At 34.8% G+C, this 17,889-nt stretch overlaps 1 pseudogene; it reads right to left on the bottom strand.

Annotated features, from left to right (window-relative positions):
• The window catches only part of LOC102262849, a 25,093-nt pseudogene extending 9,658 nt beyond the window's left edge, over nucleotides 1-15,435 (bottom strand).
• Between the last annotated feature and the right edge of the window lie 2,454 nt (nucleotides 15,436-17,889).

Raw genomic sequence — 17,889 nt, 5'->3', positions numbered from 1 at the left:
CCAGCTACATTCCAAGTACTGAGCTAAATGCAAAATTAAGTAGGACCAAGTTCTTGCAAAGTGTTTGTGTTCTACTCTGTGAGACTAACAAACCAAACAAGTAATAATAATATCAAATGTAGCACTAAAAGAAGACCTATTACAACAGTGGCCAACATTTCAATAGTTACGTAGAGCAGAGTAATGTTCAGGTACTTTTCCTGTACTAACTTGACATTCCTCAGAAGCACAGGTGTATTGTGTCAATCATGGTTCTTGGAGTCGGGCAACAGAACAACAGAAACCAATTCTAACTACTTTAGGGGAAAATGAATCTATGGCAGCCGTGGGCAAACTACAGCCCACGGGCTGGATCCGGCCCGTTTGAAATGAATAAAACTAAAAAAAAAAGACTGTACCCTTTTATGTAATGATGTTTACTTTGAATTTATATTAGTTCACACAAACACTCCATCCATGCTTTTGTTCCGGCCCTCCGGTCCAGTTTAAGATCCTACTGTGACCCTCGAGTCAAAAAGTTTGCCCACCCCTGCTCTAGTTTATAATAAAATATTAAGAGCTATTACTGATGAAAGGATTGTAAGACTAGATAAATAAATCATTTTGTATTATTAATTCAAGAATTAACACACAAAAAATTGCTTGAAGAGTCCATTGGTCCAAAGGCAGTCGTCCCAAATAATAAAGTCATTAAATTGTATACACTGAATAAGGATTTTTCAAACTTATTTTCCCAGTGTTAAGTAAAAACTATAAGTAAAATACAACAATGATGGCAGCTTACAGAACATTAGATGGATTTTTAGGGGAAAAAAGCGCTTTTTCACATTATAAAAATAAAGCATTTAAAACTGATCATCATCATGTTTTCCTTCCCCTTTAGTATGCAGGGGTCCAAGTTGCCTCTGCCCAGAATGTGCCACCCTGGCAGGCAGGTTATTTGAGATGAAAATATTTAAAGCCCAACACACTCAAGAAAAACACAAAAACAAAAAACCTATTCAGGAAAGAAAGCTTAGCATGTTCTTTTTATTATATTTAGCATGTATGAATAAAGTGTGGCACACAAGGAGGATTCAAGCAAGCCTGTTTGTTAAAGTCACTCTGTGTCCCATTGTTTCTGGGTTGCCAAGCAAGAATGTGTTCACCATATGTTTGCTTTCCTCATCTACCTATAAATTTTCTATTTTCCCTTTGAAATCTCTGATCCCTGCCTCTCTCTTTAGTCCACAATGGCATATTAGCCTCAACTGCCCAATGCATCCTTGGGTCTCATATTGTTATGAAATCCCCATATGTACATACACAATACATTTGATCATTTTCTCCTGTTATTTTGTCTCATATTACTTTATTTTTCTGCCCCCACAAGTAGCAAATATCAACCTCATTACCAGCTCCAGCTGGAATTGTTAAAGCCTTCCATTAATGTCACAAAAGGTGATATTCTAAACTATTTATTGCTACCTCAAAATTCCAATGTTCTTAAAAATATGTAAGTTATTATATACATAAAATGAGACACTGTCATTGCTTGTATAAATAATTTTCTCAGAGTATTATATTTATTATTATGCTGAAAATGTATATGTATTGACATAAACATTACAGTAACATAAATTTACTTCATTCCTTATATATTTTTTCTGAGTATAATTTTTTAAAATATTTTTATTGATTTCAGAGAGGAAGGGAGAGGATGAGAGACATAGAAACATCAATGATGAGAGAGAATCATTGATCAGCTGCCTCCTGCATGCCCCATACTGGGGATGGAGCCCACAACCCGGGCATGTGCCCTGACCAGGATCTAACCATAACCTCCTGGTTCATAGGTTGACACTCAACTATTGAGCCAAGCTGGCTAGGCTCTGAGTATAATTTTAAAGGGCAATCTTGTTATCTATTTATAGTGAAAATAAGCAAATACTCATAGTTCAGAAATAGTTTTGGGAAATAAATAGAAGTATTTATGCCATTGTACAATATTAACATTTTATTGAAATAAAAATAGAAATAATATAAACCACTGTATTTCAAATTTGGTTGTATATCTGAATTAACATGGATGCCTTTCAGAACAACAGACTATGCATTCTAAGCTTATCGCATTGGACTCTTATGAAGTTGTGCCATGGATTCTGTATTTTTTAAAGAAAGTTTTCATCTTGGTGCCTAAAGGATCATCAATTTGATGCTCACTAAGCTCCCTCTCTGTGTGTTTCTGCATCCTGTCTAGAGGAGGATGTGGATAGCAGCATCTTTTTTTACATTTGGGGGAATTACACACACCTACCAAGTCCCTTTGTAGCAATCAATGGTATAAATGCTCAAAAGATTGCCTAACTAAGATACGTTTGTATATATATTTTTTCAGTTAAACGACAACAGCAAAAAATAGTGTTGATTAGAAGCTATGGTTAGTGTTGTTTTTTAAAAATGATTCCTGATGTTCAATTTGGTTGAAAGATATTTTATTTAATCTCTAATGTCTATGCAAATGTGATCTAGTTTCCTAGAATGGTTCTATACCTTTGTACCTACGAGAATCAAAAAGAGGGACAGGCAGTGTAAGAGCTTCTTAATATAGTTTGTTGAAGTGCCTTTTAATAAAGTGCAATTTTTGTTCTGGGCTTTTCCCAAAATCGCCGCATCAATTTGCATCATTAAGGACTGAAGCTAGAGACATTGACTACATTTTTATGTGGTACTTTCAGTTCTTAGGGGTTTCAACTTCCCACTCTCTCCACTGTCTGAATTTCAAATCATCTTAAAAATTGATAGCCTCATTTCAAGTGTTTTGATTTGTTTGGGTTTGTAAATCTTTGTGAGACATCCAGATAAGCTGCCTTATAATGCAAATTATGGTGACTGGATTTCCTACTTCTAACGGGTATTTCTACTCACTTCCTTGAATGAGAAAAGAAAATAGCTCATGTATTTATATATGTATTTATTTTGAAGGATATTTGTTTCCCACTAAACTATATCTATTATTATGAGAAATTACATATATACTGCTAGAGCCCTAGCCAGGTGGCTCAGTTGGTTGGAGCATCATACAGAAGACCAAAAGGTTTCAGGTTTGATTCCCCATGGGGGCACATGCCCGTGTTGTGGGTTGGATCCCCAGTCGGGCACATGTTACTCTCTCAGATCGTTGTTTCTCTCTCCCCCCCCCCTTCCTTTCTCTATAAAATGAATAAAAACATATCCTTGGGTGAGAATATGTTAAGATATTAGTTAGCATATAACATATTTATTTTCTCCCAGCAAGACGTATATCTCATGCACTATGATAAAAGCAGTAGATATGCCTTTTTGTTACCCATGGTATTAACAGTTACTAGCTTCCCTCGTTTTTGTTTCTTGTTCGAAGTTGTCCTACCCGTGGCAAGATGTCTCGTATCTATAGCACTTATCTAACAATTGGCAGCATCATCGTTCTCTCATTGAAACAAAACGTCTCCCAAATTTAGACATTGTCCACTAGCAATTGCACGGCACAAATGAGATTTCACTACCATAGATCATTGGCCTCTTAATCCATCCCTTGTGTTTTCTAAAGCATCGTATTAATCATGTCACTTCTGTGCTTAAAATTTACAAAAATTAGCCTCCAGATTCCTTAGTCTGATATCCAGTATCCTAATGACCTAGCCCCAAAACACAATTTATCTCTGCCAAAATAAATTATCTTACTGATCCATTTAGTGAAGAACTTTTACTAATTGTGAACTGTTGTTGTTGTTTTTTTTCCTTTACATAGCACTTATGTTGTTCTACACTCTACTTCTGCTATCTTGCACATTATATTGACTTGGTATAGCTTAATTATTCATCCTAGTTGTATTTGTCTAAAGTTTTTAGTTTCTAGAAATAAATTTCAAACATACACAAAAATATTATATTGTACAAATATTAGTCACACACTTACATATATAAATAGAATAACATTAAGGTGTTAAGAAAACATTCCTGCATTAAAATCTTTTGGGAATACAGTTTGTACCAAAGCTCAAATAACAAGATCTAAAATATAAATATATATTTTCAGATAGTCACTTACATCATACCTATAGCAACTTAAAATTTTATTTGGTTTTTAAATCATTTTAATTAAAGAGTTGAATTTCCTCTGAACTACTAGAATTTCCATTGCATTTCTCCTAGCGCAAAAGTGACAAGAAAGAGATTTAAACCCAATTAAAAATAAAGTTTATAGATTCAGGCTGAGCCTATGTGTACCTAATTGAATCAACATGATATATAGGTTTCAGTGGGGCCAATTTGCTAAAAAGAGCATGATTCTCCCAGTGACAGAGAAGCTATAAGTGACCGTCCCAGATGTTGAAGATCCAGTGTGTATAAATTACAGTAAATTGGGTCTACAAAGCCATTCAGTTGCAGATTGATCTACCACAGCAATGTTGTCTGAGCCAAGATTTCTGTTCAACTCTCTCAATCCCAGAGGATCCAATATTAAAATAAAATTTGTTCCTCATGTTGTAATGAGCTCTTGAACTAACAACAACAAAAATATGCATAGCTTTATACTTATTAGTGAAAGATAGAAATAAATAAAGAATTATAGAACAGGGAGAAATAGTAATGGCTAATGGAAAAGGGATTATAGTTAGCAAGTTGCAGGGAAGACATTAATTAAAGAATCAACAGGTCAATCCTTACTTGGTAAGAATAAATAGAGAAAATTGGGACTAGCAGAGAACGGCCTCATATTATACAAAAGTATAAAACTAGACTCTTTATTCAACTCTACCACTTATTAGTTTAGTGCCCTTGTTCAAATTATTTAATTTTTATGGGACTTAGTTTCACCTAATTTTCTGAGGCTTTAGTTCCTACTTTGAAAAAAAAAGTTGCTGGTCTTTATAACATCTTCCTTTTATAAGAAACTCAAAACCTGTTTATGGTCTATATAAACAGAAAGTTTCCTGCTCATATTCATTTCAGAACCAATCTTTAAACAGATCTTTTCCCTGGAAATGACCTTTGTATATCACATGCTTTGGTTTGCCATGTAAGTATGTGTAGATCTGACACACTATTTAAAAGAGTGATACACTCTATTCTGTTTGCACATATATTATATTTTAGCTGAATTAATTGCTAAACATTTGCACATGGTGCAACTGACCTATTTTAGGTTCTTTTAGTATTGGTTTAATGGAATGTCCACTTCCTCCCTGGGGCACTTGGGCACTGTTCATCATGGTTCACATGGAAATCAAATCACAACCCTAAGGCTAGATTTGAAGTCACCCTGTTCCTACCTCAATTCACATAAAGTATGAGAATCAGAAACACTCTGCAGTCAGCCAAAGGCACTGCTATAAAGACATAACACATGACTACATTACATAAATTTTTATTGCAAAATATTTTCCTCTGCACAAAGGGGACAAGCTCTCCTGTAAAGTAGCATAAGTGACTATGCATACATATGTGTAGCAAACCAACATTTTTTATGTTGATCATGAGAAAAATCAAACTACATGCAATATATATATACATATATATACTTATACATAAAATTTTCTAGATTTAACTCAATATTAAGACATATTTATGCTATAATAAAAGTATCAAAAAAATCTTGAAGAACTTTAACTTCAGCAATATTATTGTACTGGAGTAAACATCCTGTCATGAACAACTCTACAATTAGATAAAATATATGAGACAACTCTTTTAGATCTTCACAAGGCTACAAGTACAGAGAGAAGAAAAACTCATGATTTTGCTACTAATTTAGCTACCCTTCTGCCTGGGATAATTTTCCAACAGTGAGGTAGCTAAATTAGTAGCAAAATCATGAGTTTTTCTTCCCTAATTTGGAGGTGCCAGAGAACAGAAAGCTGAAATGGCAAAAACAGAAGGGAGACACAGAATGGAGTTCCATAGCAAAGGCCATGTGTGGACTAAGAATCCATGGCTAAGGGCTGAGCTGAGTGTTAATGGAGTGTGACTACCTGAGACTTACCAGAGAAAAACACTATAATGTTAAGAGTATATCACAGGTGCTAGAAAGTAAGTAGTGCTGATAAACTTTGGAGATTGGTCTAAATGAAGTGGAGAAATGTTACTAATGCCTCATTAACACTTGTCCTAAGTTGCAGGAGGCAAAATCATGTAAGTAGAGACCCATTTAAACTAAGGTTTACTCAAATCCTACTGATATGAAGCCTAACATCAAGCTCTGAAAAGATATGCAGGGAACTAAAACCATGAAGTTCAGTTCCCAAGAGCAATCAAAGAAATGATGACTAATAACTATAATGCTGTATCATGGATGGAGTCTTGGAATAAGTACATTGTGACAATGGTGTGATACTATTGTAAGGTGATAATAATATGGGAACTCTGTAATACCTCAGCAATTTTTTTCTGCAAATCTAAAATTGTTCTAGAATAAAGAGATAATTATTTAAAAGCCTATGTAATACCATTGAACAACCAACATAATGATTAAAAATCAGTGCAATTGACATTTGAGAAGAAACAAGACTGATACTCAAAATATATTGGAGGAACTGTCAAAGGTCACAGAGCTAGTACATGTTAGTGACATCCATAGGCAAAAAGATAAACTACTCCATAGGTTCCAGGACTAAAGACAATATACAAGGCCAGGTCCGCTCAGAAAATTCAATTTTCTGAGCTGATGACATCTGACATCATTAAAAGTTTTTCATTCAAATTAAATAAGGAAAAGAAAGAAAAAATGTAAATTATTGGCTGTGTTTTGAGCTTTTTTAGAATATGCCACAACTATTTATTTGCAGGCCTAATAAAATTAAACATACAACATAGCTATTTTACTTTTCACATAGGAATGTGAAAGTAACCTGGCAAATAACACTAATTTTAATGCAATCGTGAAAATAACACATCTAGAATCTATGTTATAAAAAAAAATGACTGCTACCAATTCTTAAAAATATAGATAAGATTTCATATGTGACATGAGAAAATTCATTTTTATATTAGACTGGACAATGGCTATCTCTATCATCTCCACTCCCCACTCCTAGGCAATATTTTTCACAAAAGCTCATTTCCAGCCTGAATCCAAGGGATAGTCATGTGGCCTCAGCTAAGCCAAGTTTAACATTCCATCTCTGAGTGCCTCATACACAGCAGGCCAATCAGGCAAAGGTAACAGAGCAGATGTTTGGAGGCACCATTGGACGTCTGAAGTGGGCTCTAGTTCTTTATTTTTTAGCTGGTATGATCCAATGAACACTCTTTTTGCTGAAGGCGCTTTGGGTGAATGTCATAGCATCTGCAATTAGAAAAATACAACCTGATACAATGTAGGTGGAGGGGAGAAGGGAATAATACCGGGAACAAATTAGCATAGAGTAGCTAGCCTTATTTAGAAAACATTACCTCTATGAATATCTCATAAATCATCTTTTCACCTTCATCCTAGCTACCATATTGCTGGTTACTCTTACTTATATCACAATTCATGTTTTGCTTCCTCTCCGGGATCCCTCTCTTCTTCCTCTCTGACTGACTCATAAAAACCTACCATTTTGCTTAGTTTATCATGCCTATAAGATAGAATGTTTACAGGATTGGTCACCAAAGTATTATTATTTTTATGGTAAAAGACAGTACATGAACATGGTACAAAACTAGAAAGGCACCAAAGGATACACAATAAAAAGAAAGTTTTCCTACCCCTACTGTCTCCCAGACATCCAAGTTTTCTCCCTAGACATAGGCCAGCTTAAAATAAGATATTTGAGAAAATCTTTGAACTTTTCTATAGTTTTCTTTTTAAGAGAATCAGATTACACTTTCATAGAGCATTTCCAAATAATATTTCTTCTAGTAAGTTATAGTAAGTTATTATACAAGGAGTATATAAAATAATTAGAAATATAATTTTATGTTTCTTAGGGAGGTAGCTGAAAATTGCCTTTTTTGTTTGCTCTTAAGTTTATTCCATAAAAGGAATTAACAAGTATGCATGAGTTAAATAGAATGTGGAATTCTATGTCCTTTAGTTATTTTTAATATATACATATATATTTAACATTTACATTAAAGGAATAAAATCAGAATATTATTATAAATTATATAAAATATATTTTGAAATATGAGGATAAAATGAAATATGCATGTAAAGCTAATTATCAATTAGTTGATTTTGGTTTTCTTTTTATGATGTACATTATAAAAGTCAAAATTACTCTTCATAGCTCACTAAATTTTTTCAACCATTATTTTAAAAATAGATAAACTGTGTCTGGCCGGCATGGCTCAGTGGTTGAACCTCCACCTATGAACCAGGAGGTCATGGTTTGATTCCTGGTTAGGGCACATGCCCAGGTTGCAGGCTCAATCCCCAGTTGGGGGCATGCAGGAAGCAGCCAATGGATGATTCTCTTTCATTATTGATGCTTCTATCTCTCTCTCCTTCTTCCTTCCTCTCTGAAATCAATAAAAATATATTTTAAAAAATAAATCAACTGTAAAAAATGTATATTAAAAAAGAAAAATCAGAATGCTAATGAGATATACTATTACTATGTTTACTTCAGCTAGATACCTGTCCTTGGAGCTCATCATTAGCCTGGGCCAACTGTCTTCATCCAGACCCTATACACATGCAAGAGATATGGACATAAGTAGAGATGTATATGCAATCATGATATTATCTAGTCGTTTTATACTGATTTTCATGTAGTGCTTTCCACTACATTTTAACTGTGAAATACAATAACAATAGAATCAAAATATTTTTGGAATAAGTTACCAACAACATTGAATTGGTTCTGTCACCTTCAGTCTTTTTATTTTGCATTATTTCTATTATTTTAGATTTTTTAATTGCACTTTTGCTCAAGCCAGTAGATTATTCCTTTTCAAGCTCCATGTGGTCCCCAATGTGAACTCATCTTTTCTACCTATATATCTTAAATTTGGAAATACCTAAACCACCCATAAAGCTTTCAGACTATATTTAGGTTGCAATTTTTCTTACTTATACCAGAGAAAATTGCTCTGTAAAGAAGCACAGTTTACCAAGTACTAATGTTCTCATAATCTCACCATGACGGGCTATTTTTTTGTCCCCTTGTCACCAACATAATAGATTTAATGTGACAAGTCTATAAAGTCAGGTATCTAATATTCATTGAAACTAGAGGAATAGAATGTCCATTTCCAATTTCAAGAAGAGCTAGAAAGAGTATAAAAGGGAAACAGCACATTATAGTCCACATTGCAAAGAAAATCAAATTGTAATATTCCTGTTGTGGAAAATATACCTTTTGGCTCCAGCATCATAGACTTTGATTATAGTTCCAATGGTGGTATAATACCATTTTCTTAAAAGAGGAAATGAAAAAAGTAGAAAATTTACTTTAAAATTGTCAGAGTCCTGGCCCATGTGGCTCAGTTGGTTGGGTGTTGGGTATCATCCCATGCAACAAAAGTTTGCTGATTTGATTCCTGATGGATGCCTGGGTTGTTGGCTCAATCCCTGGAAGATGTATGAGAGGCAGCCAATCTATGCTTCACTCTCTCACATCACTGTTTCTCTCTCCCTTTCCCTTCCTCTCTCTCTAAAGAAAACACTTTAAAAAAATTGTCAGAGAAATTAAAAGGCTACAACTCAAGGTAGTGTGTCAAATTTAAAATTCAATGAATTGAAAATAAAGATATGTTTTCACAGACATTAACATTTCTCTTCCTGAGCCCACACACAGTACAAATGTTTTTCTATTATTTACACATTAACATATTCAGTCTATTTCTAAAGGCCCAGAACTTCTCTATTAGCCTGCTTTTGGGAAGAGCTTTGGAGATGAGTAAGCATTTTTGAGATCTAAGAGAAAAGGTTGGGTAATTCTTGCTGATTATTGCAAAGGGAGTTATGAACAGGAAAATCTTGGGGGAAGGTTTAGAAAGATCATGTTGTGAATTTTTATAAGGGTAATTCAATAAATTCAAAAATGTTTTAAATTACATTTTATTCCCTTCATCTTTTTCATCAAAGAGGTATATTTTTGGGCAGAGATTTATATGTGGTTTCAAATAGTACCTTCTTGCCGTAGACCAATTCCAGCCTGCCATAATTTCAAGAGTTTCATCAAAAGGTTGATGAAACTTGGGGACTAAGCAGGGTTGAGTCACACATGTAGTCACCATCTGGGAATGGCCAAAGGCATTTCCCCAAACCTGAATAGGAAACTGATTGTGGCTGCCAGACAGTTAAAGGGCATCTTACTCTACATGTTATTGCCTTCTACTGGCCAAACACCTGAACAGCCTTAGGCTATTCTCCAACCTGACAATGCTTCTGTACCCTTTGAAGTGTATTATCTCCACTTTGCCTTAGGACAAATTGTGTTAATAAAAGCAAGGGTCCTAGACAAGGAGGGAGTCTAAAGTTCCTTTAGCTGAAGGTCCTCTGACCCCCAATGCCTTTCAAAATTATATTTTGTCTTCGGACTCTTTATTAGTCTCTGGATTCCTATGTCATCTATGCACAGCCCCTTCTCCAGATTCCTGAACCCTTCTTGATGCTGGGACAAGAACCCCGGCACCTTCTATTCTTGCAACATTATACTTTAAAGAATACTGTCCTATACATCCCAAACATGACTATCCCATACATAACTTAATGTGCTTGTCATTTTTTTCTCCTAACAACTCATCCAAATGTTTTGGTCTTATCTTTCATCTTACATTTAAAAGTATGATTGATACTGTTGCTGGGAGGATATAATGGAAATTAAGTAATGTGAAAAAAATTTCTGAACTATTGAAAAATAAACAGCCAGTTTGTAAAGTAATAAATAAATAAATAAATAAAAACATTAATAAGCCATTAAATTAAGGATTGTCAAATGGCTACAAGACTTTTCATCTTTTCAAAGCTTGCAGTAGTTGAAACTAATTTTCAGCATCTCATCTTTTCTTATTGATGTCATTATGAAAGGGTCAATCCCCAAATTCACTAATCAGCTTTGCTAAATAATACACACTTAAGTATATATGAAAGTAAATAGTGTTACTAAAGAATGACTGCACATCAGAGCTTTGAAAGAAGATATTGTTAATGAATTGAGGAAACACATTAAATTGCGTGAAGTGTGTCATGTTAATGTTTTAAAATTTCTTTTTTAATCATTTTATATCTGTTTGAGGAAGTCTTTTAGTCACTCTTTAAGGGTATATCTGGTAGAGAAAAATATTTTAGTTTTTTGTTTGTTTGCGGGGATTTTTTGTTTTTGTTTTAATATGAGGATGTTTTTATTTCCCCTTCATTCTTAAAGGATTTTTTCACTAGATATAGAATTGAAATAGCCCACGTAGATGAGCCCTATACTGGTATTGGTATAACTTCAAGACATGGATTGATTTAAAAGGTGACTAAAAGCCTGTAAAGTCAAAGGAAAAAGCAAAAGCTCAGACTGAACTGGTAGTTAATGGGGATGAAAGGCAAATTGCAACTCATACATAAGAAGATGGACCCTGGCAAGTATCTTGGATTTACCAGCCAGCTCATTTCATAATAGATTAGAATAATCAGGTCTATCCTAACTTATGACAAATTAAAGATAAGTATTCTATTGAGGAAGATAAACATCATAAGTTTCAAATTCTCTCTACATGCTTTTAAATACACACTGTCTGTGATGAAAAAAAACCCAACTGTACAAAAATATAAGAATTGATCAATACCTTGGAGAATAACCAGATAATAGAAAGAGACTTAAATGGAGACTCAGTTACTGGAATTAGCAAGAATGAGCACTAAAATAGTTTGATTAATATTCAAGAAATTAAATATGAAGTTGAAGAATGTAAGCAAAAAATGAAAAATCATAAAAAATAATATGGGAATTTTAGAAATTAAAATTAAGAACACAGTAGATTTAATTGGAGATTTCCCAGTATTGAGTATATTATTAAAATAAGATAGGTCCTAGAAAACTATACACACTAAAAGATAAAGTAAAAAATGAAGCAAAATATAGAAAAAATATAAAATGTATATTCTAAAACTAATAAAAGACATCAAGCCACAGTTTCAAAACTTACTATAAACTTTAAGCAGGGTAAGCACCAAGAAAATCAAGTCTACAATCACAATAAAAGAAAAGAGAAAGAAAGAAACCAACTAAAACCAAAGAAAAAAAATTTAAACAGCTAGATTAAAAGAAGAAAGAAATGACATCTTCAAAGCAATGAATAAATAACTGACAAACTATAGTTCTATAGCTATAAAAAATGTCCTTCAAAACTGAAGGCAAAGTACAAAGACTAGAAGAAATTATCACCAGAAGATTGACATGAATGTAAATATTTAAGGAAGTTATTAAGTCAGAAAGGAAACAACCACAGATGGAAACACAATTAGCATCGTAGTTAATGAGGAACAATTAAAAACATCCTCCCCGTCTCTGAAATTAAGAACAAGACAAGACTGCCTGCCTTCATCAATTCTATTAACCATTGTACCAAAGATCCTTTTCATTAAAAAAAGAAACTATAAATAGAAGTTTAATAATTGTTGTATAAAAAATAAAGCAGATATTATTCACAGACAATACATTTATATAAAATTAAAAGCAGGAAAGACAAGTCTTACATTGGAAGTCAAATTAGGGTTATCTTTGTGGAAGAGCTAGAAGGTTGTAATGAGGGGTTGGGAGGAGTCAAATGGTGATTACATGAGTATGTTCATTTGGTGAAAATCATTCAACTCTATATGTTATACTTTGAATAAAAAATTTGTGTACATGCATACACACATACTTGCATATATTGAAGAAAGCACCTGCTCCATAACATCAGCAGCACAGAAGTATTTTCTAGAGCATCCCATTTCAAACAAAATTTAAAGCTTCCATAGTTTGGGTACCACTGATTTTTGAGTCACTATGTACAACAAAATATTAACAATTTTGTTTATGGTGGATTTAGAGATGATTTTTATTACTCATCATTTATCATTTCTAGATATTTCACAATCCAAATATCTATATATATATATAAAGCCAGTAACTGTAACGCCATAATGATCAGAATGACTGATCAACCAGTCACCATGAGGTGCATTGACTACCTCTCGGTCCCTCGCCCCAGCCCGCAGGCTCCCATCACTGGATGGCCAACAGGGAACCATGGGGAACCGGGGTGTGTGGCTGGCGGGGCGGGACTTGGGACTGATGAGCGGGCACTTCTTGGTCCCAACCCCCGGCCTGCAGGCTCAGATAGATCGCACCCAGCCAACGGGGAAACCGTGGTGGTTAGAGGCAGACTGGGGACTGGTGGGGCAGGACTGGGGACTGGTGAGCAGAGGGAAGATGGCCCTGATTGCAGGCTAGGCCTAGGGACTCCACCCATGCACGATTTCGTGTGCTGGGCCTCTAGTATTGTTTAGAAAATAGAAAGATAAAAATTTATGTTTTTAAGGAAAAAATAATTACCAAAGTACATAAAGCAAATAACAACCCACTATAATAGATAAAATGATGAACACCAACATGATAACATCACCTATTCCTGGTGACTTGAGTCCAACTGATAGAAACTACAATAGCAACTTGGGGAGGCAGGTGGCATGGCCCTTCCTAGTTGTTCTCACATCATGGTGCTAAGAAAATGAAGACTTGTCCTTTATGAGAAAGATAAAGTCAATGTCTGGTATCTGGAACTGACTTGGTGTTCACAGCTAAATGTCACTGCTATTGCAAGGTGGCTGTTTTGTTCTCCATTTGGACATAAACAATTTTGCAGTATATTAAAATCAGATAAGGACACTCCAAAACTATGATCAAATAAGACAAAACAAGGTCATTTTACAATTTTGTCTAAGCACAGACAAAATCAAGTTCACTGTAATACCTTCAAAAAGTCAAACAATTCTCTCTCTGGGCTAAAATGAGTGACAGCTACTTCTGTACCAATTGAAACTTTATTTTTAGTCTCCCTTCCCTATGGGTAAGATTTGTTGAGATGCTGAATCATAGAATTGCCCCTGATTTATGACAACACTCAAACTAGATCAAACCTCTGTTTCCTTAGACATTCCCCAAATCACCTAACAATTCCTATGTCCCATGAAATTTTTGTCTAACAACTTTTATTGAGATGCACATGTTTTCCTGTGGTGTGTATTGTCCCCAGCTGCAACCATTAATGAGCTTAATTTGTTTAATTTCAGGTAAGTTCCTGAACTTTTGTTGAAAGGCACTGACATACAGAGGTTCTATTTTCTTAATAGTTTGCCTAACTTTATTGAGCAATACTCAATTTTGGAGAGATGTAGTCAAAACTCTTTCTATTCCAGGCCTTCTGGGTAAAGGAAATGACATATATAGCATTAATTTATACCTGAAATATTCTCTATATGTCTGTTTGGTCCATCTGATTTAAAGTGTAGTTCCAGTTCAATGTTTTTTATTGATTTTCTGTCTGGATGATCTATCTGTTGAAAGAGGGGTATTGGAGTCCTTTACTATGCAGATAGAGCTGACTTCATCTTAAAAAGTTCACTCCATTGCCTGACTGGTGTGGCTCAGTGGTTGAGCATCAACCTATGAACCAAAGGTCATGGTTTGATTCCTGGTCAGGGCACATGTCCAGGTTGCGGGTTTGATCCCCTTTGGGGGACATGCAGGGGACAGCCAGTCAATGATTCTCTCTCATAATTGATGTTTCTATCTCTCTCTTCCTCTCCCTTCCTCTCTGAAATCAATAAAAATATTTTTTTTAAAGTTTACTCCACTTTAAAACCAATTTACCTAGACCCTTTTACCTCTCCCCTTCTCCAGATGGACTCTGAAATGTGCTCAGAGGCTTTGAGTTAATCACAAACCAGCTTTATTTTTTTAAAAAATATATTTTATTGACTTTTTTTTTTTTTTTACAGAGAGGAAAGGAGAGGGATAGAGAGTTAGAAACATCGATGAGAGAGAAACATCAATCAGCTGCCTTCTGCACACTTACTACTGGAGATGTGCCTGCAACCAAGGTACATGCCCTTGACTGGAATCGAACCTGGGACCCTTCAGTCCACAGGCCAATTCTCTATCCACTGAGCCAAACTGGTTAGGGCAACACAAACCAGCTTTGATCCTTCCCTTCTTCTGGGGCAAGGCATACTCAATGTTAAATTTACCCTGGTGCTAGAATGCCTGTTATATGGTCCCTTTGTCTCCCTCAATCCCTCCTGCATTCCTTTTGGAGGTACATTTCTTAGAGGGGTATACAACAAATGGTCTGGGGATGAACAATATGTAGATTCATTTCACTCTGCTGCCTCCCAGAATAGCTGTCTCTGAGTAAACTCCCAATTAAAATCATACAAAATGACAAGCTGGACTTGTCCGTGTCATTCTTTGGCTTACTGGCTTCGGCATTAGGGAACCGCTTTTCATACATGGACTACCTTTTCATGAAACGCCTACTGTTATTGTATTGTTTTCTATTTCTCCCTTCTGACCTGTTAGTATTTGCTGGATATTTGTTATGAGTATATATTTACAATTGTTATGTCCTCTTAATGAATTAACCCCTATGTCATTATATAATGCGCTTCATTGTCTCCTGTTATAGTTTTGACTTACAACCTATTTTGTCTGATATAACTATACCTGCTCTCTTTAGGTTTCCATTTACATGGAATATATCTTCCAATCAATTTCTTTGAGTGTATGTGTGGTCTTTAAGCTAAATTGAGTGTCTTGTAGATAGCATATAAGGTGAGGATCTTGTGTTTTTTTAATCCATGAAGTTACACTATGCCTTTAATTAAAGAATCTAACCTATTTTTTATTTAAAGTGACTATTGATAGATAAGGACTTATTAACAACACATTATTAATTGATTTCTGGCAGTTCCTTGGTTCCTTTCTTCTGCCTTTGTCGTCTTCCTTCGTGAGTTAATAATTTTCTGTAGAGGAATGCTTTAACTTCCTTCTCTTTACCTTTTATGTATCTACTATTGGTTTTTGCTTTTTGGCTACCATGAAACATATAAAAATCTTATAGTCTTTTATGCTGATAAAAACTTGATTTGATCACATACAAAAGCTTTACTCATTTACTCTTCCCTCAACATTTTATGTTTTTGATGTCACAATTTACACCTTTAACAAATTACTGTAACTATAGTGAGTTTTAATACTTTTGTTTTGCAACCTTAGTAATCAAGTTAACACACCACCATATCACAGTATTAGAGTATTATGAACTTAGTTATATATGTAACATTACTAGTGTGTCATGTATTTTTTATGTTTTTATGTTACTAATTTGAACTCAAAAACTCCTTTCAGCGTTTTCCGTAAGGCAGGTCTAGTGGTGATAGACTTCCTCAGTTTTTCAGTTTGTTTGAGTCTTCATCTATCTCTCACTTTAGAAGGATAACTTTGCAGAGTAAATTATTCTTGCTTGGCAGTTTTGTTTTGTTTTTCTTCAGGCACTTTAAATATATCACTCCACTCGCTCCTGGCTACAAGTTTCTGCTCAGAAATCCACTGATAATCTTATGGGGGCTCACTTGTACTAGTATGTGAGTAATTTTTCTCTTGCTGTTTTTAAATTTTTCTTTCATCTTCAACTTTAGGCAGTTTTATTATATATGACTTAGAGGATATCTCTTGGATTTGGATTTGAGTCTATTTAAGTAACAACAGTTTTAGTATCTGAGAAACATTTTAAAGTACTTTAATATTAAATTTTCTTATCCCAAATTTAAGTTACTATTGGTTGTGGCTTTGTTTGTTTGTTTTTTAATCCTTACCTGAGGATATTTTTCCATTGATTTTTTAGGGAGAGTGGAAGACAGAGGGAAAGACAGAGAGAAATATCAATGTGAGAGAAACACATTGATTGGTTGCCTACTGCAGGAGCCCTGACCAGGACCCTGGCCAAGGAGGAGGCTGCAACCGAGGTATATGCTCTTGACTAGAATCAAACCCAGGACAACTTCTATCCATAGGCCAACACTCTATCCACTGAGCCAAACTGGCTAGGGCTCTGGGGAACATTTTTAAAAAAGAAAATAAATAAAGCAATTAGATAGTTGCTGAGGAAGCCCATTACAGCAAACAAAAATTAATATATAGGAAATAACTCAAGGAGCAATCTATATATATAAAAGCCTAAGCAATCGGTCACTATGATGTGCACTGCCCACAAGGGGGCAAACGCTCAGTGCCGGAGCTGCCCCCTGGTGTTCAGTGTGCTCCCACAGCCAACCTCCCTTGGCTGGCCAACCTCCCGCAGTCCCTCCCCGCTGGCCGGCAGACCAACCTCCCACAGTCCCTCACCTGGAATGGCTGGCCCTAGTTGCCCCAGTAGGGACTGGGGAAGATGGCCCAGATTGACCCTGATTTTGCTGGCCAGGCCAAGGGACCCCACCCATGCACGAATTCGTGCACCGGGCCTCTAATAAGTTAATCAAGTGTGATATTTGGGTAAATAGATAATATTTAATAATGATATTTTTACAAAATTTACTCAGTTAATCAGAAATATTAAAATCGATATTGAATTTTATATATTGAAAAATCATAAAGATTGAATTTTTAGATCCTCTTATATGATTTAGTATAGATTATAAATTATTATTATATTTCTTATGTAATGCATATTGGAATATTATTAAAAGTAAACTATATAGAAATTATGCAGTATATCATAAAGTTGTAGTTGAACTCTATAGGAATTTTTTAAATGCACAAGTAAGAGTGAAAATGGTTTATTATGTGAATTCCAGACATGCTTTATCTGTGTTTGTGTAAGGTGTACAAGTTAGATTTCAAGATTCCAGCTCTGCTTTTTTTCTCTTGTATTCTTATTTCAAATATGTCTGATCTGATCAATTTTTCT

The sequence above is a fragment of the Myotis brandtii genome, unplaced genomic scaffold (genome assembly GCF_000412655.1).
Source record: "Myotis brandtii unplaced genomic scaffold, ASM41265v1 scaffold125, whole genome shotgun sequence".
In the NCBI taxonomy this organism is placed as follows: Eukaryota; Metazoa; Chordata; class Mammalia; order Chiroptera; family Vespertilionidae; genus Myotis; species Myotis brandtii.
Note: the sequence above shows the minus strand (reverse complement) of the source record. Positions and strands in the feature narration are given on the sequence as shown.